The 27,764-nt window shown below is 34.6% G+C and overlaps 1 protein-coding gene across 4 annotated transcripts in view; it reads left to right on the forward strand.

The window, feature by feature from the left end:
* Positions 1-27,764, forward strand: part of LOC138333134 (semaphorin-2A-like) — a 140,608-nt gene that overhangs the window by 51,475 nt on the left and 61,369 nt on the right. For 2 of the 4 annotated variants that reach the window (XM_069281295.1, XM_069281296.1), the window contains 2 exons: positions 5,380-5,539; positions 23,389-23,549. The gene's annotated coding sequence lies outside the window, so the exon portion shown is untranslated. Of the gene's footprint in view, positions 1-5,291; positions 5,540-23,388; positions 23,550-27,764 lie in introns of those variants that run through there. The other 2 variants (XM_069281294.1, XM_069281297.1) reach the window with 2 other exon arrangements.

The raw sequence follows: 27,764 nt of genomic DNA on the forward strand, positions 1-27,764 counted from the left end.
GTTTGTAGGCCTTTCACTCCATCTGAGTAGGAGCTACATCATATATAGGGAATCTGACTTATGGAATTAGATAAAGTACATACATGTATATCCACAAGGATATAAATATAACCACAGCAGTACAGACCGGTTGTGAGATATTTCTACTCCTCCTGAGAAATACAATTTGTTATGGAGTCTGTTTTATATACTTGCATCTGATATATTGATAGGAGATTTTAATGGCAAAGTATATTTCTCTTATTGGACAACTCTCATATGTATGGAAGCCATATATAAAATACTCCTATGATGATACAGATGTTTAGCAATGTTGATTGTGTCCAAGTTACTCTGAACCTAATATGTCAAAGACAGACATTATTCTTAATTTGCATATTACAGAGTTGTCTGCCCTTGTGGGTACCGCATATAGATATTAAAGAAAATTGTACCGGTAATTTCACATATAAAAAAAGTCACTATTAAACCTCGTCTTACCTACAAGGGCACATATCTCTGTAATATAAAAAAAAATGGTAAAGGGTAATTAGCTTGTGGGAGGTGTTTTATGTTGTTAATTCAATTTATTAATTATATATATTCATTTTGTACAAAAGTGTTTTATTTGAAGATTGTCGAACTCCGCCTGCATTTTCTTTAAACCTTTTTCAGAAATATTGAAAAGATGAAGATGAAAACCTCTTGACAGGTTTATGCTTACTAGTAACTGCTATATCTAGATCTGAAGTAAAACGTAAACAACACTGCTATGTTAGTGTTGAATAAAATCTGGTAGAGTATATATATTGAGGATGAAAAAAAAAGTTGACTACGCCCAAAGAACTTGGCTTAGATTTGAGGACAAAGTCATGAGAAAGGTTAAGAAAATAATTGCAGATGTGTGTTGAAAGGGAGTGCAACAAATCTGTATTTGAGAGGGAGTACTGCATCTGTCATGTGCCACCATAGCTACGCAAGAGATGTATAGGTTTTACATTTCAAACTGATGTAAGGCATATGGCTTATTTTTACATGTTCCTCATAAATATTGAGGAAAAATTATCTACTTTAATGCAGTATCACTGAGTGCCATTGCAAATTTTTTTTAGATATAATTTTCCAGCCATGGGTCTATAGGGAGAGGGGTATATAGTTTGTGGTAGTCCCATAAAACCCTCCTGTACTGCCTCATTCTGTTCTGTCCAGCCCCACCCCATCATGTTCCACTGGATTGGTTTATTCACCCCTGAAAATTCATAATAGACTCTTCTAGTCTTTGATTTAGAAGTACCTAAATCTGTTTTCAAGGGTAAATAAGTTAACATCATATTTACAAACAGGGTAATTTAAGAATGTGCCAGATTTAGATGTGGAGGAAAGCCAGAGTACACAGAGAAAAACCACAAACCAGCATTTCATTAGTACCTGACAACTGCCACACATGGGGTTCAATTATCAACAGTGATAATATTTATATGTACGGATATTTTAACCACTCCGCCACCACGACCCTTTGACATATTGAGGCAGGCATACTGTGTTACGTCTTACAGACATTGCTACATTTTAGCGGTCTCTGAAATATTTTTCTCATGAATGTATGAATTAAATGACCGATTATATTAGTGGTATTCAAAAATTAGCTAAATGATAATCGAGTGTGTCAAATTTAAGACACAGTTTGATAGAATTTCAAAATTCTATTGCTGTTATTACACATAATTGAAATCTAATTGCAATGAATAAATAGAAAAAAAAATGAAAATCATCATTTAAAGTTGTTTAACCAGCTGACTTAGCAGAGTTTCATATTTCTGACGATAGAAATTCAAAACCACAGCCAACATAAAAATTATCATATGATCTGAACTCACTGAGGCATATTAATAATAACTATGAAATATTTCACTACTAACACAGCACCTCTTGTTCTCTGATAAACCAAACGTTGACCCGTAGGCCCATACCAGTTAAGATGTACAATGCAGTCCTTCCATATTTATCTTCCAGCTTGATGTCAGTGACCGTTTTAAAGGAGGTATTTGAGGGCAAATAAAGATTCCTTTAAAAAATTGTTGTATTTTCCTAATTTAACATTAGTATTTTTCCCAACTCTAGAAAAAAGCTTATTAAATAATATCTTGAGAAAGAAAAAATATATGCGTCAGACCCCTGAAATTGCAGAGTACGAAAATCACCTGTATTGTCTTGTATAATGATTATAAAAGTGTATAGAAGTTAGGGATCATAGTTAAAGGTATATAATAAGTTGATACTGACCATAAGTTGATGGTGTTTGTAGGAAGTTGCTATCCTCTACTTCCTAAAAATTTGGCACATCTTTAAATGAGTTTCAAACTAGGGGCAGATAATCTACTATTACAACTGAGAAAGTCTCATCAACAACTAAAAATAATACAAAATAAGGATCTAGTGCCTAGTCTTAAGTTTCAAACAAGAGGAAGATAATGTAGTATTTATATAGCACTCTACTAAAAAAAAGTCTTATCAACAACTTAGGGTCTGCTGGCCAGTCTAAGTTTCAAACTAGGGGAGATAATCTAGTATTAGAACTCTACTGAGAAAGTCTCATCAAGAACTTTTTGTCTGGTGGCCAGTCTATATAAATACTGGTCTCCTGAACGTTTTATGGGATTAATACTGTAACAGAATCTGAGGGTTCTTATTGGCATACAAGGTTTTAACAAAGGTAAATTTTAACTGGAGTAAATCGGGTGTGAAGTACTGTATTCAGGATGATCATGACAGGAGAGAAGTGACTGTCATCTACTTTAATTTGGTGTGAGTTTGAAGGCCCCCCTGTTGTGTTCTAGTGTTGTTACATTGCATTGTCAGTTACTGTCAGTATTTGTATACAATAACAGAATGTGTATGCTTGGTTCCACCTAATCAGGACTCTAATCTGTGAAAGTTTGTATAACATCAGTGGTCAGACAATTACAGGAGTTAGCCAGTGGTCACTTCCTATGTTAGCCAGTGGTCACTTGCTATAGTACTGCTGTAAGGAATGGGATAGTTACTCTAGATAATGTCCAGAAAAGATCAGATGATAAACCCCTGTCCATCACCATTAGTGGTGTTAGATAACAAGTTTGGTCGAACCCTCCAGCTATTATAGCTGTGTTAGAGATTCAAAGTTGGATTAATTGTACTACATGTATATACCTTTATATTAGTGTCATGTTAACATTGTAAAGTGTTTTCTTTCGCTGTATCAATGGGGTTCAAGGACAGAAAAATCTTTTTCACACATTTCGATTTGCAAAATTTGGCATATATACCATAAAGCCAGTTATTTCCGTAGGTCAAACTTTTCATGATTTTAACTATCTTTCACCTATAGATCTTTAAAAAGTTAAACTTAAAATACATTTTATTAAAAATGATTGAATCCAATTGCAGACCACTGTGTTAATATCCAAAGTATTGATGTCACAATAGATACCTATGTGCAAGGGAGGTAATCTGTGATATGCAATGTAAGCATTTCTCCCTGTAATCCATGCAGGATATGTACTAAAAGATAAACTATCAACAGATTAATGTTAAGGTCATATAATGAAGGGATAAGCTATCTGTCAGTACTCTGTAGAATGTCCAACAGGGAGGAAATCCCTGCCCTAGATCAATGCATATACACTATCAAAGGTTTTAAACTATAATCTATGGCCTCCATGGGTGATGGGATGTGTGTCCTACACCCAAACCTTTACTAACATTTAGACCCCATGGCCTCAATCGGCCCACAAATTTTCTCAAGAGAACAAATATCAAACGTTACAGGATATGCCCTGTTTCTAAAACCATTTGACCTAGTAATGTGACCTTGACCCATTTATACAACCTGATTGTTGGATGTTGTGACTGGTCACATATTTATACCATCAACCTATACTTTGACCTTCGTCTGACCTCTAAAGGTTGTAGCTGTCATTGAAAGTAGGATCATATTTATATTATGTGGAGCGACCTAAATGATGCTGAATTGATTCATCACCTATATCATGTTACTGTCTAAGTACAGCTTCCTTTGTTTGTGTTATCATGTGACAGTAGTGATGCTTTTAGTTTATATAACCTTTAATTGGCATGGGAGGGAAACATTTTTTTAAAGTCTTCTAAATGTTAATAAAAAAAACTGTGAATTAGCCAGGAGTTTGTCAGCGCAATAACAATATATCCAGCTAAATAATGTTGACTTTCTATTTCCAAAGAGTATCGATCAACATACATATATAATCAACCCCAGAAATATGATCTAAAATCAAGCTCTACATTGATTCCCACATTTGTCCTTAGACTGGTATATATAACCAAAAGTTGATAATAAAGATGAATGTAATATTTACTGGTACCATTTGAAATGTCTTTCTTTAAAAATAAAGATGTGTCTAAGTTTAGCTAATTCTGGTGTGTAGACTGTCTTCCCTTTCACCTTCTGTAGTAATTGATTAGCGACCTGGACAGATGGACAGAGACACTATAAGTGTCTGTTACATTAATGTTGTCAAGTGAACTTTAATCATGCAGATACCTTTGAGTTTGTCTTTTTTTCTTTGTAATTTTCTCATTATTCATACAAAAAAAACTGACATTTAGAAATGTCAGCATCCTAGCTTGAGATTTTGTTACCAGGGATTTCGTTAGTTTTGTCACAGCTGATTGTCTGCAGGTATTGTCAATTGTCAAAACTCGATCTTGAAAGATTTATCTCCCTTTGATAAACCACTTAATGATAATTGGTAATCATTTTGTAATATTGAAATATTTACATTTGGTTCTGTAGATATATACTATAAAACTGTACATATATAATGAAATAAAATATACATTACTGTATTGGGCATATTAAACAAAAGTTAACAATTTATCAGTCTACATGCATGTATATAGTGAGTGGCCTTTCTGCTGTTAAATTGTTTGCCATTTTGTGACGCCAGCTCTTATTTACAAATTTTTTTTTTTTAATGAAGGACACCTTGAGATTCTTTAACCTTCAATTTTTTTGTAAAGTGTGTGTATAATGACCGTTTTTGTAAATAAAAAACCTTTGAAGTTAAACCCATTATTAGCTTCAACACAACCCATTAACGGTGTAATCTTAATTCATCTTCTTGATAGATATTATGTATCTCTCCAATGAAAAACTGTTACATCTGAAAGATACGAAGAAAAACATGATGTTTGATATTAATACTAAGCTACCACTAAGCTCTAGTTGCCAGCTGCTGATACTGCTATGGATTTGGTTTTGAGACAGCCCCCCAACTGTACATGACTACATCCCCTTAGCAGATGTGTGTCAGTCAATGTTTGGCTGTAGTATGTGTAGCAGGGTGTCTCTCATCCTCTGACCTTAGTGTTTCTCTCTCACAGTTGACCCCCAGGGTATCATAGGGATCAACTGTCACATCGGGCTCAAACAGGAAGTGCAGGATCCTATGCTGGGACATATTTAACTGTGGTGGTGATCATTTCTCTGTGGATGTATGTGTAAACACGATCAGCCTCCGCAGCCATAGAGGATGCTCCTTAGGTAAGCTTTGTATTCCTTCATCCACAGAAAACACTGGATCTATTTACTTACTATGAAGCACCTAGGAGCACTTTTGACTTTATTATTTAACATTAACGATAGTATCTGGGAGATAAGCCTTACACTATATAGGTCTTCAGGTAAAAACTGCTGCAGGAGAAACAGAATGATGTATTATGTCTTTGCTATATGACAGCAGACCTGATGATTTTGTTTATATGTTAAAGCTTGTACATCAGAAAGTAGAATGCTATCTGTATAGTGTCTGTATGCAGGTACTACTTTATATACACACATACATATAATGTAGAAGAAGGGGGAAGTGTGCCTGATCAATATATGCATAAGCCAGGGCACATGTTCTAGATATAAACATGTGATGATTAATGTTCTCTAGACCATGTAAGTAACATCATCCCCACATGGCCCCTAGAGTACTATGCATTTCACTCAAAATCATGAGATCGACTTTATCTTTTTTTTTTCCTATAGTGGCATATGTATTTTCCATCCTGTTTATTTCTACGCTGTATACTTTTCCTAACCCACTTGATTTGTATCATCATCATACAATAGGTACAGGGATCATACAGTTTGGCATACTAGCTATTTCTACACTACAGGGATTATTATTTAGTTTGAGAATTCACTCCTTAACAACAGGATTTATATACATACATCTCTTGATGCATGTAAGTATTATATTAATTTTTATACACAGTTAACATAAGTCACTAGGTACTGTATATAACCCAAAGGGGTAAATCCAGAACATCATATTTTAAAAAGAGAATTAAGCTAAATTGCCCACAACCCATGGTAGAATATAAGAATTATGAAATTCTTAATTTGCATACAGCAAGCATAACTATAGTACAGAGTTCTTAATTCAGTGAGAGCTAGTTCAGATGTATGGTAAGTAACCACTGGCCGGGCCACTCTCTCCTTCTGATAAATGCCAATACTTGTTGATAGTTTAATTAAAAACTCGTTAAATATTCCTTTATAGGAATAATACACAAAATGGCACTACTTAAAGAAATTGGTATAAACCGCGCTGAAAGGACCAGTTTACCTTTTATTGACACCATAGTGATTAATCTGGAATCTTGAATTAATTAAATGATATGCTAATGTATTCAAGAAATTTTAAATATTATCTGAATTTTAATATGTAATTGGGTATTCTACTATAGTGTAAATAGAATAATATAGTCTTGATTGTAAGTGTGATCAGAGAGTGAAAGGGCCTGAAACTGGATACCATGATAGGACGATCAGGGATGATCTCCATTAGCATGTTGATGCCGAGGGAACAAGAGAGGGAGGGAGGTGAAATAAATTAGAACTTCACATGCCTGGTCATGAAAGCAACATTGCATTATTGATCAGCTGGCACATGTTATAAGGGCCACATCAGCTATTGTTAGAGGCCAAAAACGCCTGCAAAATACTGTTGCCGTGGCAATTCACAATTTTCAGATAAGATAATTCTCCTCCAGAATTTTACTAGGTATTAACACACGCTCCAGAGTTTGGGATCCATACACTGTATTGATTTTTCACATATCGATGTCTCTCCTTTGTTTACATCTTAATGCGTCAGTTTCAAGGGGAATAACTTATGCTGAATGAATCATTAATATTGGAAAGTCATGAAATGTGGTACTGTTTCTTTGGCAGCTTAGATTATGAAGTGCAAATTCATATACCTGGAATTTGAAGTTGTCAATAGATTATTAAAGTTTATGCACAATATTATTGGAAAACTATATAATATAATTGATGAAAAGGGGTTTAAAAAATATGTTTTCATTTACACATGAAACAACAATAAAGCATGTATGTATGATAAATATTATATGAAAACTATGTAACAAAATTGATGATCTTTAGCATTTAACAGCAGCCGAAACCTTTGTGCTAATGGCTAGTCAAAATGACATTGTGATATATTATTCATGAAAGAGGTATTCTGTGATGGTGTAGTATTTCCCTGTCGGAAATCCTATTTTTTGTGTGAGACTTTGCATGTACATGTATTCATGACTGCGTGTATTCATGACTATGATATAATTACATAATTGTACAAAATTCACTTACTTTAAAATCAGAAACAGACCAGGATGTTGGGGGCGGAGACATTCGATGTGCTTTAGAGTATGTAGATAATTATCTCATTCACCCCTGAATGTTTATAATGAACTGTTCCAGCTTTAGTTTTGGGAGATTTCAAATGTCTTCAGGGGTGAATTAGCACAACAGAATGAGCCTCAATAGTAACAGTAAAATTTGGTCTATATTTATGCCATTGAATTACTTTAGTGTGATGAGAAGTTGAACAGGAAGGTAACTATAAAGCTATTTTTGACTCGACAAAGTTCAGAGAAACCTAAAATACCTGACATCATTATAATTACCGCTAGAGGAAATGAAGGATGAAATTTGTGTTATACTCGCAAGGAAGTAAAAAGTACCTCTAAAACCACACTTTACCATATTTACTAAAAAAAATGTCCCCTGCTACCATAACCATTAATATATATGCCTCATTCAAAGAGCTAAAAGTGAATCCGCTATACAAAGTCTATAATGTTCTGAATTATATCACTCTATCACTTGGTCCAGGATATTTGGACGGTATGCACAGGTGTCCGGATTATACAATATATTATAATTGATATAAATCAAGAAGGAAACATCCCATACAATTACACTGGAAAACACATCGGGAATAGACAAGGGTAAGATTTGACAATTGTTTATTATATGTGTTCCCTATGTTTTCCTAGGAACAACTGGCTTCCCCACATCACAATTAAGGTATGTTAAATGATAAAGTAGAAGTCGGTGGCTGTTTGATAGTTAACTTTACACACACACCTGCCTGGTCAGTTAACTGGTCACTGCTAAAAGCATATATTGGGTTTTATCTCACTGACCAACTGTTTAGTTTCCTCTAAAACCAATCAGTGGTAGAAAATGAGGCCAATAAAACAGGCTTCTGTGAGTTAGGGGTATTATCCATGTGTTAAAGTCGGCCAATTAATACTCCTCTCTTTGAAATATCTTTATCCTTATAGCTTACTTAGATTGAAATCTCCAGGACAACCGATGAGGAAGCATGCCCATTGGCTAAATGGTTAATGTATTTTGTATATCAACTTCATTTGTTGGGGATTCAGAATATAAAATTGTATACAGATGGTTGGGCTGAAACCCCCCAGCCCTGGAACCCTCAACCTCCACAACATACAGACTAACAGTCCTCCAACTATGGATGCCAGCTGTATATTGCTTTATGTGTCTAGTATTGATGGTAGGTTGGTGATTTATCTCAAGGTACTCTGCATTTATCGTACCTTCAAATCCTAACATGCCAGTCCCGTTTAATGATTGACCAACTATTGCTTGGTTGATTTGTTCATTTTACCACAAAATTGATCTAAATTCATGGAGTCTTTGAAATTTAAAATTATTTGTTATACCTTAAAAAAATATGTAAAAATCACTGTGACTCAATTATACAGCAAACATAGGCCATAATATAATTAAAATAATTGCATTTATATGATCACAATCTGAAAAAGATCAGGATATTGCCATAGAAATAAACCTGTGTATATGTTACAGGAAGTCTGTGTATAATAAATTGTCTCTGTGTATCATATTATTATATATAACTACCAACAGGATGTTGGTTTAGTCCTTAATTTTTCATTTTGTATCTTAGATCATGGAAGTAAATTCAAAAGTTTATCCAATTCAGAGCAGAATAATTTACCTAGTGACTGTTCCAATCCTAAAATTGGCTTTGGTCTCTTGTGACGATTGTAACTTACAGAGAAACTTAATGCTGTACTGCAGGCTTGATGGTTTATTGCATCAAATGGGAAATTTTCAAATTTTTGAAAATAATGATTTCGTAGAAGATATTTTGTGTTGGACTTACTCATTTGATATGTGAATCGGGTAGATCTTAGTACATTTAATAATTATGTGGATGTACAGGTGAGGGGACTTATTGGTTGATTGATGATTATTGCGACAGTCCTGGTCATACCCAGGTATTTCTAAGATGTACTGATAGTTATGTACATCTAAACTCCAGTGCTACCTTCAGGTTAGGTTAGAATTTTAACGGAATTGCTTTGAGGGAAACTGTTGTGGTCATATACCTTGGTATGTACATGCTATGTAACCTATGTTACATCTTAGCTTTGGGTTAGGCCAGAGTGTTAACAGAATCCTGCACTTTGGAGAAATCATTTTGATCATAACTGCATGGGTTATTTTGTGCATTCAATATATTCAGGTATCGATCTACAATTGCACCTCTAGCTTTATCTTATCTTTGTGTTATAGGTAAGCCAGAGTTATTGCTGAATCGTGTTTTAATGAAAATATTTTAGTTGTACAGTATAAAGTTATTGATAAGAAATTCTTAGTTGAATTCTAATACTATTGGATTATCTCCCCATAGTATTTATATAAAGTTTAGAAAAGGACATGTCCATAGCAGAGACAAAAATCATCAAGCCACGGACATGTCTGAGTGACGAAATTCATCAAGCTAAATTGTAGTGATGATTTGATATTTTAGAGATGGTGGTGAGTCTAGTGGTCTGTGAATGGTGTACACCTTTCCCTCTTGACCAAACGTACAGGTAAAAGACTTTGTTTCTACAGAACCGTGGGACCTTCCTTCACAGTATATAGATGGGCAACGTAAACAGGAAGCCATATTCTTATAAACATGATCCCCGTTAAGAATTTGTTTAGAGATTTCAAAGCCGCACACACCTTGTTTTACGGCCAGAGCTGGATTGGTTTGGATGGAGAAGTTTATTGGATTGTTATTTGTATTTGATGGTAAAATTTTAACTCAAAACCACATTTCCTCAACTCAAATTTAAATTAGCTCTTTTAAAATTCTAAAATGTAAAGATTTCACAACCTGAAATGATAAAATATTGGTTAATAAATTTTTATTGGCCCTTTTGAAATTATCATTATATTGATAAAGATTTCCTACTTTGAAAATGTTACATTTTGATGAAATATAGGTTAATTCATGTAAAGCATAATTGTACATCATGTCTGCTATTAAATTGTATAGGATTACTTCAATTGACCATTTATACACAGTCTGTAATGGTTTGAATTACTTCTGATCAGCGATGGTTTATTTATGGTATATTATATAGGAACTATCAGCTAATACCTGATGGCTCATAAAGTATTCATGACAATACTATAGGCTGAACATTATCAAAAAGTTTCATTGCTTTGACAGGATGCTGGAATTATGCATGGCTAATCGTGATTCAGGTAAACAATACTGTTTAACTATTTATGCTATTATATTAAGGTTTTGTTTCACTAAACAAAAAAATGAAACTAGAATACATGAAACAAGAGATAGCCAAATAGGATAATATTGTTAATGTTGGCATGGAGACAGTCAAAAAAGTACAGTCCATAGATACATGATTAAATATAGTAGACGGAAATAACATTTGTTATCAATCTGACCTAATTAGAACAGACACAGAACAGATTTTTTATGAGACGTGGGGCTCATACAGTAGAATAACTTACATGGGGCTTAAGGCTGAAAAATATGGTACTCCGAGGAACTGTAATAAGACCAAGGGCTTAATATTGAAAAATATTGTACACACAAAGCAATGATAACTAGATTTTGATTAGTGTACACAGTAAGGGATGAAGGATTTATATATATTTCCTTGTGTGTGTGATGTATTATAGGATAGCAGCTCATTACAGACTTCCTGTACATAAAGAGTCCACCTGTCTGATGCTCTCTGTGAGCTAATTCTCCTGATGGTCCTACACACCGATTACCTAGTCCATGTTTAAGTCCATGAGAACATCCAAATTTTGCTTGCTATGGTAACCAAGTATTTAATTTGTTGAAAAATCCAAACCCTAATATGAGATGTTTTGTCCAATGTTGAGTGAAGAAATGTTTGGTTTGAGGTTATTTGTCTCAGCTGGAGAAAAGGAGTGTTTACAGCTAGTTGAAAACATATACATGTATACTTTTATTCAGATGAACTGGTTTGGCTGTTTGAAAAAGAAATTATTTTAAGTATAAATTATAATGGACCTGTAGGTTTAAGTATAAGCATCTGAAGTGTTTGTCTATTATGATTAGATTCATCGGAAAATAACACATAAAATCACCAGGTCAGTCATATTTCATAACCAAATGACTATTGTACAACCCAACTATATAAAAAACAATTCTTGCTTTGAAAATAACATCATTCTGGTAAAGAAATATTGACTTCTTGTTGCATATGCACTCTTGGAGTGCAGTTGTGAACAGATGAGATCATTTCCACATCTGCATCTGAAATCCCCTATATCTGATGCAGTCTGCATGCAGCAACAGTTTCTTGTCATTACAGTGTTCAGTCAAGGCCAACACTGTAAAACAGGGTATGAGAATCTGGTTCTATTCTTGTGAAATATTGACTTCTTGTCTCTTGGTCTGCAGTCCAATTCCGTGACAGCTGCCATTGTAACCAGCTTTGTTGGATAATTACCATAAAATAACCTGGTGTGATCGTCTGAATCATCCCGGAGATGACGTCCCTGATGGTTCCAGGAATTGAAAATGGGAAAGATCGCTTTTGATGTCAACAGGGGACTAGGGTACCATTAAATTCTTAAGCAATCGTATATGTTCCTGCTTGGTCTATTTTGGTGTTGAGAGAGCTGTGTTTTTATGAAGTCATGTTTACATTGTGTTAACTGTTGATTTTAGGTTTTAATTAACATCTTGTATGTTCCATAGAACCTCATCAACAGGTTTCATCTTTAGCTGACGTGTTGCAATTTTGGTCACTCTATGTAACATATAATAAAATAGGAGATACCAACATGAAAATCATTACAATAAAGCACATTTATAACGAACACACTTATAGCAGATTCAAGATTATAATTAAGTTATTTTCATTTTCTATCAAGGTTCCTAAAAAGTGTGCAAAATACTGCTTAAAACTATGTTTCACTGTGTATCACATGAGAATATTTATTACCAAATCTACTTTCTCTTTCATGGCACCAAACACAAGAAATCCCAGGCTGGCATTACGTAGTAACCTCGACAGAATTCCGAGTAGAACTATTTGTAGGATAAGACATCAGACATGCTTATAAATATCTGTGTGAATGTATTTTCTTAGAAATGTACAGTAGTACAGCATATATAATGTAGCCTGCACAACAGAGTATTCTTGAGTAGAAATGAACTATAACCTTGTGATAATGGTGGAACAATTTCTCACAACTGTTATTTAGCATATATACAGCTGTTGTAATTAATTGGATGGATCCACTACATATAGAGTCAGGAGTTAGCTGATTCCAAGGATGAGTAACAATGCAGGATATCGTTAATTGAAGGTCACAATTAATGAATTGTCAGAAGTTTGGGTGATATTAATCTTGGATTCAATTATTCATGTGTAGATCTAGAGCAGAGTTGCAGTGAATCCATCAGTCTGTTTTCTAACAATAGCTCATACAGGATATTTCCTTGTACATATCACCGAAAGCCCTCCATCCGCTGAGTAGTGATTTTGAATCCTATGTGGGGCAGTTGCTATAGCTAAAGGTACTGACCGCTGGTCGGTGGTTTTTCTCCTGGTACTCCTGAGCTTTCCCCCACCAACAAATCTGGCACATCCTTAAATGACCCTGGCTGTTAATACTAGATGACTCCTATGTACCAGGATGGAAACTGACCTCTGATCCAACAAACTGCGTTACCCAGATGAAGAAGCCCTTGTTGTTGAAAAAGTAGCTCAACAGGATGGTAACATTTGTATATCCAATGGAATACATTATAGTCACTCCCAAACTCTTGAGGTAAGACCACTGTAGAAAACAATGTGCATCATATGAAATAGACCTGAAAAGCCAATTGGTTGAAGCACCAATCAACATATCTAAAGGGGTCAAAATACTTCTGACACCACAATGTTCATCATCATCTCAAATTTTTCCGCCATTGTCCATCTCATATCGTATCCTAGTATACAGTTATATTATACACCAGGTTGTAAAGCTCTCAAGCTCTAATTTCATTGTAAGAAACTGTGGCATTTATGATAGATTAAAATATACTATAAGTCAAAACCAATAAACATTTCACTGTAAAAGTATCAAAAAACAACACTTCTCCATCAAACTTGATATACCTCGCATGTTTCTCAATGATCATTTTCTGTCACGGAAAATAGATAAAGGGCCGTAAGTGTTTGTTTCTTATCTAAATCCACGTAAGAACTAGTGACATTCAAGTGGTTAGGAAACAGTTTTAAAGTTTTAAGGTTTTATATTTTTCTCATCAGAACTATATCATCTTGGTATTGACTTTGTGTATTTGTTTTCTGTCCATGTTTTTTGTCTCGTTCGTTGCGGTACGTCTCCATTGTTAAGGTACCTGTCCCAGTATCAGGTATGGATAGTGTTACCTGACGTAGTTGTGTATTGTCAATGTCGTTATGTCCCCATAGATAGCATCCAAAACCATTATGATCCAACGAGATTGGCTCTGAAGCTCGTTGGAGTACATTTTCTTTTCTTTCATCACTTAAAATGTAAATATATATAAACGATAGAGGTCCTGGATGTCTGACCTCTTCTGTCATATTCTCGTTCATAAACAGCAGAAGGTGCAATAAAAAAACATGAGATGTAAGATAACGAAAAAAGGGAGCGCGCTTTTTGTGTGGTTAAATTTTGATATTCATAGATATCTAATAACTGCGGCCAATAGAAAAATGAAAGCCAGTTGTAATTACGATCCAGACAAATGATATATGTTAAACTAGGAGTGTTTTTGTATGAGAAATATTGAGAACATATGTTGGACAATCCCCTGTCCTTTACTGGTTTGTAGAGTGTATAGATCAAGAACACAGACTTTGTAAAGTTACGACCAGCAATATGAAAAAGAAATTCATATTTTGTGGTTAGTAATTGGTAGATTTATGCTCTATGAATATTTAAAAAAGGATTCACAATTGATAATTTATGTTCCGAGAAAGGTTTATGTATATACTGCATGATGAAAAGGGGAAAAAAATGACAGATGTCAATATTAATCTAATGAATATAAATATCATACCCCAGCAAAATTTTACCATCAACATGTAAAGTGAGTGTTGATATCGTTCTTTCTTAACAACTAAATTGAATGTTGTTTATCGGAGAAGTTGCTAGCTTGGATTATAATTTCTGATCGTAAAATAACAGTTGAAAAAATCATACCAATTAAATGACTGATTTATGATAAATGTCTCTGTGATAACAATATCCTCCGTCTTGTTCGTTAGGATACGTCGGGGAGCCCATGTTAAATCTGGTCATTTCTGTAGAACCCAGAAGCTATTATAACCACCGAAATTTACAGAAGTTCAGTTTAAGTACTTACAGGATTCATCAAACTATTTAAAAAGTGTTATCAAACATATTACAGAATCTTTATTTCAAATTACTTCTTAGAGAAAGTAAAAATGTCTACAAGAGCTCCATATGAAAATCTGGTGGGGAGTCGTAATGTGAAGAAGGTAAATGGTTCTACCATATATGTAAAGGTATATCAAAAATGAAAAACTACGCCAGTAGCAGAAACGTAAGCGGTTATAATAAGGGTATGAATGGATGTAAAAGAAAGTTAATCTAAACCCGAGTGGCATGGGACGAGGTTAAGTATTAGCACCCCAGACCGAGATGATACAGCAATATATAACAGAAGATATATCTGATTGTATACAGTTGGGTAGGTATGTGAGATGGGTGTCGTGTCATCCACAAGTACATAAGGAACATTCAAGTGTCATGACTTCTAGAACGGGTTAGAGCAGAGGTCAGGACCTTTGAAAAAGGACCGAGATGATACAGCAATATATAACAGAAGATATATCTGATTGTATACAGTTGGGTAGGTATGTGAGATGGGTGTCGTGTCATCCACAAGTACATAAGGAACATTCAAGTGTCATGACTTCTAGAACGGGTTAGAGCAGAGGTCAGGACCTTTGAAAAAGATACAGAAGTTTATTTCACAGTGCGAGACATTGTGTGACATATGGAGCTTTATATAAGGGAGACTTAATATCCTGCAATCTTCTAATTCACATACTGCATTAATGTCGTTTGTAGGTGGTAGTGCAAGGATATAGGTAATGAAATGATGAAGTATTAATGCTGCGACAACATTATACGATTACCCAAGTAGACTTACAGGTGCCAGTCGCAGAAACAGTATAAGTCCATATCTTTATGTCTCTTTGTGTTCTCATAAAAAGTTTAGGGTATAATTTTGAAATAGAGATTATGGGTTTACCTACCTGATATTCATATTGATCCGACCAATATGATCTTTGTTTTCAAATCCATCTTTCTGTGTTTAGTGATTCATTAGTCTCAATTTATCCTTAAAAATAGACCTCTGTAAAAGTCTTAGGCTTACAATCTTTGAAAAATCTCCTTTTAGACTAAAAGATCTTGAAGATGTATCTGAATTTCATGGATATCAGGTCAAGGCTCAAGGTCTTATATCAAGTATAATTATGGGGAGAATTAACTCAACATATTGCAATATCTGTACTAGTAATTGTATCAATAACAAAAACATATTTGGAATTTAAGTTAATTTCACATAACAATTTTCTAATTATTTTTTATTTGACATTTAACTTGATTTTGTCCTTGAATTTTATGTCTAGTCTAAAGCCAAGTATAATTGTCATTCTTGCTTAGTATATTTGATGAAGAAGATAAAAGGTTTTTCCAATTTCTTTATTACTTGAGAACAATAGATTTCCTGTGTGAGTTTTGCCTGATATGAAACTTTCAGAAAACAATCTTAAACTATTTAATAGTGCGATTAAAAAAACCATTTACCCTACTTCAATTGTTTCGAAATTTTTAGAAAAAGCTTAATTACTATTAATGTCATTTGTGGTTCAATTATCAAAACGGAAATCTTGATTGTCTGTCAACTTAGGTCAAGCACTTTATTCAAAAGTACTTGTAGTGTTACAGAGATAAAGGAAAAGACATTCACCATGGTGATAGCTGCTTCCTCTTACTCAAGTGTTGAACCAGGCATTGATACATTTAATTCTCAGAAAGGTAATGTAAATTAATATTTACCTTAAATCATTCAATTAACTAAAACACTTAGCCACAGATACAGGATGGGTATTTATATATATAGAAGCAGAATGACTTCGACTTATTACCATGTGGCAATGGGGACAGACTTGTATCCGCTATGGAATCTAGATCTGTATATATATATTGAGTCAGCAGCATGTCTCATTTCAGAAGAAGTGTATTACTGGAAATGTTCACTTGTGCCAGACTAGACCAATGCATGCTGCCAATGTTTATAAACTTTTCAGCATGACAAGCTGCATCAAAAACTAGATATATCTTATTTATTGGTACCACCCTGAAAACTATGACCTATTCAACTTCATTAGGCGCTAGAGGAATTCGGCAAGCAACTTGCATATGTTTATAACTATTTTCATACTTCTATGAAAAAATATGCAAGTTTACAAACATATATTCTTCCACTGTATCCAAAAGATGTACAACTACATTATGTCAGATGCATGTCTCTGGCCTGTTGCCAAACTGATATATGCTTTATGAAATATTGAAGTAATTTTACACATCCCTATTGATAAAAATAGTTGTTGTTTTTTTTCATTTTAAATCAAATATTCTTATGACGTATAAAATAGATCATGGATTGAATTTTTTTACTCTGCTGTCGACATGTTGATATGTGATACTTTGAGAGAGAAATGTTTGCATTTGAACCTTCAGTCAAAGTACATATACAAATGTTTTGGGGGACAATTCTGAAGTGCAATATTTCGACAATGTCATTTTCTAGCATATTTCACCAAGAAGTGAATGAAATTATGCATCACAGCCTTCTTAACATATTACATGAGATGAAGCATTCTCCTCAAGCAAAATGTCATAACTATGTCACTATACCAATCAGAAAAAAATCTAAAGGACACATTCCACAGCGTGTATGATTCCTTTACATTAGTTTACATTTGGAATGACAAATATGCATGTGCTTTGCGTGAGCAAGAGATATGCATTCCAATGGGTTTTGTTGACCAATGTTAAAGGTATTCTTTTTATCAGCTACAGATTTACAGCTGACAGTGGCAACTAGCTAACAGAATCTAAGATCCTAGTTCTTTGCATGGCTTGGCTGTTTTAATGATGCTGAAAGACATCTGCAATTTTATTTACTCGATGTTTTGAAGACAAAAAACAAGATAAAAGCATGTAAATTATTGTCTAGGTAACACTGTTATCACCTGAATGATCTAATATTTCCATCTGTGATATAAAACAGCCTCTATCTGGCAGATATCAGACAGTATTGATTTTACTTAGATAGAAATTCCACACACTACAATTTTACATGGGTTCCAAAACTTCTGGGTTTTCAATAACTGACTATAGCATGTCAAACGTCTGATTTTAAAGCTCACCAGATCAACCCCGTCTATACCATGCTGTGGAAGTACCAAGTCTGAATACAGATGGTAGTTTGCGGCTGATGCTGGTATCAATTAATGTATGTATTAGACCTGTCGAATTCACTGAGAATTGGACAGAAAAAAATCACAGACTCCTTATAACAGCTAGGTTGTTTTGTAGGTATACCCAGTATGTCATTTCGGTTTATGTGACCAAAAGTGTTTCCATTGTCAGTGCTCCATGTCTTTATAATGCTGCAGAACCCCTGATAATCACCTTTTCTGTCTGTCTGTCTGTCTGTCTTACCACAGTTGGTAATGCCAGGGATTTTCCTGAAAGTCACCAAGCTGATTGTTTTGAAATTAAATCTAAGATGATATGAATAAAGATGTCTATGACCTCAGTAGATATCAAATGGAGTGTGTATGGGGGGATTAAAGAAATTCGATCAAGATGGCTGCCCAGTAGTCTCACTACCAGTTTAGAGTAGTCTAGACTTTATAAATAATAACAATATCTGTATTAAATTCGGAAATGTCTTTAAATTTAAAAACAGACAAAAAGGTGAGTCAGTGCTCATGCATACTCAAACTAACTGGCAGAGACCAAATTCACAAGTCTGATGTACATATAATCAAAATTAGGAAGAAACTTTCATTCTGTATAGTCATGTGCATGATGTACTTTGTATTGATATAAAGGTCACAATCATTTCGGTACCAGGTAATTTTTCGCCTGAGATTTGTTGTACCAGTAGATTGAGGAAATAACATTATTGATAGCTTTTCCTGGTGTCTAATGAAATGTTTCGGTCTCATTTCCTTTTGGTTTTCTGTGAATTCTATATTTGTAAATTGCTATTTCATTTATATAGCTTAGCAACATTAAAATTCCGAAGAGCTGTATTTTATATAGAAATTACATGTGGTCGTACATAAAGCCCGACACTTCACACTTAATCAATACATAGTGTAGGCTTTAGCTTCATATTTTAATCAATTGTAAAATTATTGATTTTACTAGAAGGCCTGCATGTACTTACAATGAATAAACCATCAAATTAAGTTTTAAATACCATACAGGGACTTCATTTCCTGACGAACGAAAAGTAAGTATCAAAAATTAAAAATCGGTCTTCCTGTTCATTTGTTTATGATCATTTTATTTTAATGACAGAATGAAAGGCATGGGTAAAGGGTTTGTATCTTGTAGTTACCAATACGTAGATGGAGAAGCATTATAGAAGGAAAGCCTGTTGCACGCCATCAAAATCGCTCCTCGGAAAAACTTGTTCTTAAAAACGATTTCTGTGTAACACTTAAAATTTGCAGGGTCAATATTTCGTGGCTTCCTATGTATATATTTGCAGAGGTTGAATATGGTCTTTGAGTTGTACTAGTTGAAGTTAAGAAGGTTCAATATTGTGTATTTGTATTAATAACAAGGGTCTTTTTTTCTTCAAAAATGACATAATTAAGAATTTAGCAGTCGTACAGATGTGCAGTGTTAGATACCCTGGAAAACAAAGAGGGTTATAGAGTACCCCCACAGTTGTATCAGCTTCCTGGACATGTGTGTGGACAATACAACAAACTATATCGGTATACTTGTAGATTTACTGTTAGCACCCAGTACCATTGTTTCAGAATGGTAGAAGAATGTGGAATGACAATATTTGTACAAGCGGATCATTTTTTGTAACTGCTTGATGATAAATGGCTTGCTATCATGTGTCTCCCCACTGCAGCGTTTGTCATTGTTCCAGTATCGTCCTCATGTACTGATCTTGCCATATATACCTACACGGATCCATCACACCAGAGCTGCTATGTACACATTGATACGCCATTGATAAAGATATGCAGCTAGATATTTGTTTTTATGCAGAACTATGTGCCAACTGGCATCTATATGTACAGTTTATATAGGTATAGGGGATACCTGCATACAAATCAAGTACATGGTGCCTGGCAATCCTATCTGAACAGTATTCAGTTCTATCATGTCCAAATAAACAGGCGTTTTTCTATTCCCACTTTCTACCATCCAGCATATTTTTTTTGCAACTGAAGTAAAAGAATCAAGGAATAATTAATTCTGTATCAAAATCATGAATGAAAACAATCACTCTATATAGGTCTTCCTCCTAAGCCATATAACTGTATATATGTCCTTATTATGACCGTTGATCAATATGCCAAAGTCTTGATTCAAATGCTCATGAAATCCAACATGTAAGTCATATATCGTGTTCGGTCCAATAAGTGCCGTGTGAAACAAGCAAATGAACAAAATAAGGGGCGCTTCATAGAACCATATTTTGACTAGACTTTCATAATATAGATGCACAATGTAAGCCATAAATCTAATAAGGAAACTCAAGGTTTTTATATTTTTAGCTTGCATTTAGATTTGAGATACCGTATTTGACCCACTAAGCACCCATGTCCCTATAAGCACCCTTTTGAGGCCTCAAATTTCAATTGTCGGGCACTTAATGGGTCGAATACGGGAAGTGAAATTGAGGCTATAAAAAGAGGGAGGGATGGGGAGCTCAGTAGATCAAATACGGTACTCTAATGTGTGGCCATACAAATGGTTCAAATGCGTAAGAAATCTAACATGAACACGGATCTATGTCATTTGTATAATTTAGCCACAGCACTTCTGCTTCAGTACTTAAAGTGATTGTTTCAAGTTACCATTGTTTTTCAGACATGATGGTCAAATATCCCAGAGTCATAGTTGCATAGTTAAATTGGAAAAAAAAAAGCTTTCTCTTGATAGACATATAACAGTATAATGATCTATACATGTCAACCATGCACATGTACATGGCAATGGCTATTTACTTGAAACTCATTCACTGGAGAGATTTATTATAATTAGTGTTTACACCATATTTAAAGGAATATTTACACATGTGCTTGTCTTGATTGGGTCCATGTTGCTATATATAGATAAGCTGAGGATTAGTCTGTGTTGGCTGTCATCAGTAAATCAGAGAAGATTATGAAAAGAAATGTCATAATAGCAATTTAGATCAGAGTAGAAAAAATTACCTTCTGACATTTAATCTGCGACAGGGATTTCCAAATGTCAGAAATGTTACAGCTCAATTTAATTTGACATAAGCATGCATGAAAATGTTGTTAACGCCTCGTCAAGAAAGGTTACGTCAATTTAAATGTCTGGGATTGATTAAGGGTACCGGCACTGGACAGCTACATTAGGTATAACAATAATAAGATCTTTGAGTTCATTTGTTAGCCGATTCATTTGTCAATAGTCCATGTCATTAAACATTCATCAATGGAGGTCTATTGGGTATACAAATGTTTTAAATGACGGTACTCAACGAACCAATTGTTAAGAAAAGTTTCATTTTACCTGATTATCTCATACAACCTGATCATTACCCCAGGATTTGCATAATCAGCAGGGAATATCTTGTATTTGGTATTATCACAAAGTTCGTATCATTAGTTTTTATGTAATCGTCTTGACTATATCTTTATTTTTTGTGATCACAAAGTTCAAATCATTACACAAGTGTTTATGTAATCTGCCTGCATATCCGTAGTTTTTTTTAGTACAAAGTTCAAATCATTACTAAAGTTTTTATATAATCAGCCTGCATATCTTTGTGTTTTGTGAACCTGTCTGTTTATCGGCTGACAGAATAAGTGGGGTTCAGTAAAAAGGGTATGAAAGGTTTTGATGTATTTTAGGGTCAGAGCAAAGGTAACAATGACAGGGTCACAGTAACAGGAACTATAACAGAGACGATCAGGATCAAAGCTAACGAGATGTGATATTCACGGTGTCCTTAATCGGCACCCACAAACATCTGGTCGGTTTTTGACAGTCACAAATCACTGAGGAATGCACATACACACGTATATCATGTCTGGCATTGTCTGTGAAAAAAAATGCATGCGATAAGTGCTGCAGCTTGTTTTACTCGAAGACATTCTTGACGAGTATCCAGAAAATTCTTACCGACTTTGTGAAGTCTATAGTTACTGTTTTCACTGACTGCATATAGGCAGTTTAGTTGTTCATGACCATATTGCGTTTTGATTTGGAAATTATGCTTTTTATATTGTTCCATCTCAAATCCTGCTGAGAGAGAAAAATAATTACATGGATGCAACATAAAATCTTTGCTGATTTCGAAAGATATTGTTTCTTTTTCTTATTTGATGGTCAAACATAATTCAGCTAGCTGGCCTAGCTGGCTTAAAATTCTTACACCATGCAACATCTTGAATTTATAGGTATTGAAGAATAAGCTACAATAATGAGCATGTTTTATAGTTTAACATTCTGCACTGACAATCAATAAAGCTGTTGTTGATGAAATATAAAAAGGTATTTCAAAGGAGTGTTGTAAAAGTCTTACACTGGCTATGCTGTAATCTTTTGACAGTCAAAATTTTCAAATTATGGATTTTTTTTTTTAATGTTTAAAAGCTTTGCATTGGTAACACATGTTACTGAACATAATTGTATTGACAGATAAGTCTGCTAGATACATATGTAATAAAGACTATAAATAGACAAGCTTATCAATTTAAAAATGTTTGTATGACTACATGTACATTTACGAAGTGGAAATGTTAGCAGGTAATGTTAATGCATCTGGTTATAAATGCTGATACTGGAGTAATATTTTACTCAATGGAATACCATATGCCAAAATATTTTTTGTACTGGGATCATAAAATGATTTGAGCACCTGAATCAGTTAAATGTAAGGTCAAAATATCTACTGTAAGGAGCATATAGAATGTGTACAATAGAGCACCTATGATTTATATGTCAGGTGGTACGCTGGAATGGGTCATGAATGAAGCTTATCTAGATCTAAAAATGATGAATGGAGCTGACATTACAGACCTTATGTAGTCCATGTGACCAATCTTTGTAGTATGTTCAACTTACACAAAGACGTATGGCTCCTATATGAGAAATATATAACATCAATATCAAAGAGTTGATATCATCTTTGAAGTATCATATGCTGATTTCAAATAAATTTGTTTTTGAAGGTTTGTAATCAACCATATCTTGAAATTGACATAGTTTGGTTTTGTGACTGTGCATGTGTACAGTCTTTGAAACGGTTCGTACATAGAGTCTGAATCCTTCTGATTGCAAGAGACGTAAGATACTTATGTTTGAAGAAAATTAATGAAAGTTATGTTGACATCAAAACTTTGAAATGAATATTTTGTAAGTAAGACACCAATTTTACCAATTTGTTTGTCTCCTTTCAGGTATTAACAGTTTAATGGTACATGGTGTGACATCAATCCAGCCATGACGATCTAAACAAATGATCACAGTATTCGAGGAGTACAGGAATTAATTGTTACCTCCACATATATTACGTAACTGTCAACAGGACATGCTATATATTCTGGTATCATAAGTTATGGTATGTATCAACTGTATTTTCTCTTACCCCCGACAGGGATATCCGCAATTTTACCGGTGTGAGATTTTATATATTGCTGTTAAGCATGAAGACAATTTTAAAGCTTCACAAGATCTTTGCAAATATATACACTCAACCCATTGAGGTCATGTCGTCTTCGCTTCTATAATTAGTGACTTGTCATTATTATAGAGACACAAAGTTGTGCACATGGTAAGAGAAAAAGAATCATTCACCCTCTTTTGGGTGAGACAGAAGAATTTATAAACCCACTGGGTCACCATAAAGGGGGTGAAAGGTTCTATTAATCTTAAACACTTATCAGTGATAATGACATTATATAAACTCATAATATTCAATAGAAATCTCAATTGAATTTCAATGCACATATTATTATAAACTAGGCTTTAGTTTGAAGGCCCAAACTAGAATAAGATTTAATATCATAGATACCAAATTCAAGCTGCAATCACCTCTAAAAATCATCTTTCTTTACTTACAATGTAATGATGTTGTGTAGTAATATATTTGGATTTATATTGTGAACATTGCACACACTCAATGCCTCCTAAATTATCAAGGAATCTCCAGCTTCACAATCCTAATTCTTTGTTTAAATCAATCAAATATATTAGTAGCTTCAGCAAGTTGAACGGTTTCTCATGTTCAAAGTCACTTAGTCACTATAACAGAGAATTTTTGTTCAGGATGAATACTTAGAGAGTTTTGTGCAGATTACCAGGGTAGATGCATTGAAGAACTCTTCTGTTGATTTAGCAAACCAATACAAATTGACCCCTATAGAGGGTAATTGTCACACTGGCTTAAATTTATTATGACATATTATACAAAAGAGCTCTATATGTATATTCTTAAAAGGTGTGTTCTGATATATTGTCAGTGTGACCCTCGGGTGTCGACCTGGTCGTTAGATTGTCAGTCGATAACGTTTCTAATGCTTCATGTTGTACACCCCATTAGCTTAGCCATGGGCATTTATAGACATGAAGGGAAGATAAAACTAATATACAGCACTAATTAGCACACTCAATTACCTCTTAAACATGCTTACGCCACATAAAGTATGGTCAAGGCACTTCCACACATGCCAGTAAGCGAAATCAATTGAACTCAATCATACGACCAAAAAACTTCATTGTTTAAATGGCTTTAACCGGCACTTCAATTCTTCAGAATTATTCTTAAAGAAAAAATCATGAAACAAAGGAATTAGAGGTCAAGTCACTTGCCTTCAGGATTCATATGTTGAGACCTACTTAAGGAACATTAAGCTTTAAGATTTGCAAGAAAGGCATTAGATATGTGTGTGTAAAGAAATTTTTAAGATGTTCTGTGGAGCGAGCACATTTCTCAAACGGTTCATGTATTTAAAGAAACTTTGAATGTTTAATGGATCGGCGGAATAAGCCACTTGAGACCATTTGGTACGTACGCCCTATACAGAGAGTATCATCAGAACAATTGATACTGTAGAATATTGTACTGTCTAGTAGTAGGAGCGGGTGTTATAGGATAGACAGGATACAGATCTTGTGGACGGTGACATACAGTCGCACAACGATATGCCACAGTCTCTTCTGTACTGTAGCACTACAAAGCCCATGGACAGTTTTCAAACATGACAATTCTTAAACTAGTCATGCTTCCTATATTATTTCTCCAGGCCCCAGAATCATGAAACAGTTTGAAGTTTTTGCTTAGCCAATCAAAAATGAGGTAACTTTTTGTAACATCTTCTATGATTGGGTAAGTCTAGACATAACAATGTTTCATGATCTTGGGGTCTTGTTTCTTCGTTTCATATTATTACTGCATTGCTGAAAAGCAAATAAATAAGGGAGATAATTCAGTAAAGTAAAAAAAGGCATCATCAAAGGTGGATATTTCAAATTAATACTATTTTGATATTCTTAGAAGCTGGTACCTTTCAACATAATGCACTACCTTCACCAGTTTTAACATTATCCCAGTGGTGTACCTTCAGTATTATTGGAGTAGCATGTTATAAGTTTTGCTATACAATATAATGCAAGAAGATGAGATGATCTTTTGGTGACTTCAGTAATATGCCTCAGTAATCATGAGGTTACATGTGCTATAAAAGTTATTCTGTTGACTGGATGTTTAACAGAATATTAACATCAAACCAAATGTTCAGATATAGTTGAAGCCTCCCTGGGAGGAGGAGTGAGCTGTCGGCCATGTTTACAGTGTTAGTTAGATTTGTACTTTGTACACAGACAGGTAGACTACTGACCATTTATCACAGCAGTTATACATCTTTAGTTAACTAGCTAGTTCACCCCTAAAGATACATATAGGCTCTTCTTAATCAAAGGCTAGACCAGTTCATTATGAAAATTCAGTGGCAAATAAGTTAAACTGATGTTTATTAGGAGCATTGCTGCCAATCAGGATGCATGTACACAAGAATCATAGTTCTACACAGTTGATGTTTATTATACAGTGTAACTTGTATAAACCGCCTGTCACTGGGACCAGAATATTTGGCTGGTATACCCAGGTTTCTGGATTATACAGGTTTTACATTATTATAGATTATGAAGGAAAATGCCATACAATAGTATGCCAGATTACACGGGTCCTGATTAGACAAGGGTCGGTTTTGACAAGTTATAATGTAGCTTCTATACTTTTTCACATACACTATGTTGAAGCACTTTTAGAACCTTGATAATATTTACTGTTTTAATGCTCATGAAAAAAAATGAATCAAAACAAGTATGTATCGGGCATGTGTAGCCTTAAATAGAAGCTGTATTGTTAAAACAGACAGGAAGCTGGCTGACATTATATTTTAGTATACAGTTTTTCAAACAGCACCAGAAAGATGATTCCTAGTCTATTGAATGTCAGAAACAAGTTTTGAAATGCCAAACTGCTACAGTTTACATATGATATACATCAGGTTCAAACATGAAAACAGATGGTCTATGTAACAGGATGGTTGTTACAATAAATATTATTTATCATTTTAAACTCTTCCTCATTTCCATTGGTGGACCCATGTCAGGCTGCATGTTGCTATATGTACTGGCTGCTGGTTGGTAGGTTTTTTTTTCTGGGTTTCCTCCACCAATAAACCTGGCATGTCCGTAAATGACCCTGGCTGTTAATAGAAGGTTAAACCTATCAGACCAAACCATTGATAACAAAGTGGGAAGTGTTTCGTATCTACAGTCCAACCACTGAAGAACCTGTGTGACTTGGTCAGTTTAATGTATCTTGATTGACAACCTCCCACTCAAAGCCCTACCTCTTTGACTGCAATAACTGCTTTGCTGAATTTGCAATGTGTCTTGCTAATCTACCACTAGCCCCATAGACATTCTACCTGTGGCATTGGTCCTTGCTGATAATGACTCAATTGTTTAGAGCAATGGCTTTGTATTGGTCAAAGGAAGAGTAGTTGTATTTCCCAAGATTCTGTAGCCTTTCTCGACTACCAAAAGCCAAAATTTCTATAGATATCATATTCAGACTAAACCATGTTGGTCAGTTACTTGTTGGCAGTTTTTCTCTAGGTACTCTGGCAATCTGCAACCTAAACCTAGCACCGTATCCTTAAATGGCCATGACTGTTAATAGGACATTAACTTATCAAACCAAACCCATCATCTGGGGGCCGCGGTGGCCGAGTGGTTAAGATGTCCCGACATATTATCACAAGCCCTCCACCTCTGGGATGCGGGTTCGAATCCCATGAGGGGCAGTTGCCAGGTACTGACCGCTGGTCAGTGGTTTTTCTCCGGGTACTCCGGCTTTCCTCCACCAACAAACCTGGCATGTCCTTACATGACCCTGGCTGTTAAAAGGACGTAAAAATAAACAAACAAACAAACCAAACCCATTTTCATTGCTGGTCTATAGAGAATAAAACTGAATCCATGCATCATCCTACCATTGTTATATGTAAGGAATTCCTCCTGGATATCATTCCTATAATCAGGGGATGGTGTTTTACACCTGTCCGGTGTAAGAGAAAAGAGTTCTTTTGATGCCTTGTTGCAAATGACCTTGTTTATTTTACTAACAAAGGGAGCATAGCCTGCACTGATGATGGACCTCTCAGATAGTTTAGTTAATGTGTTCTCTGTAAGTTAATGTATATTCTGTATAAACTTACAGATAACCTTATTAGCTCACCTGGCCCGAAGGGCCGGTGAGCTTATG

This window comes from Argopecten irradians, chromosome 10 (genome assembly GCF_041381155.1).
Source record: "Argopecten irradians isolate NY chromosome 10, Ai_NY, whole genome shotgun sequence".
Taxonomy (NCBI): domain Eukaryota; kingdom Metazoa; phylum Mollusca; class Bivalvia; order Pectinida; family Pectinidae; genus Argopecten; species Argopecten irradians.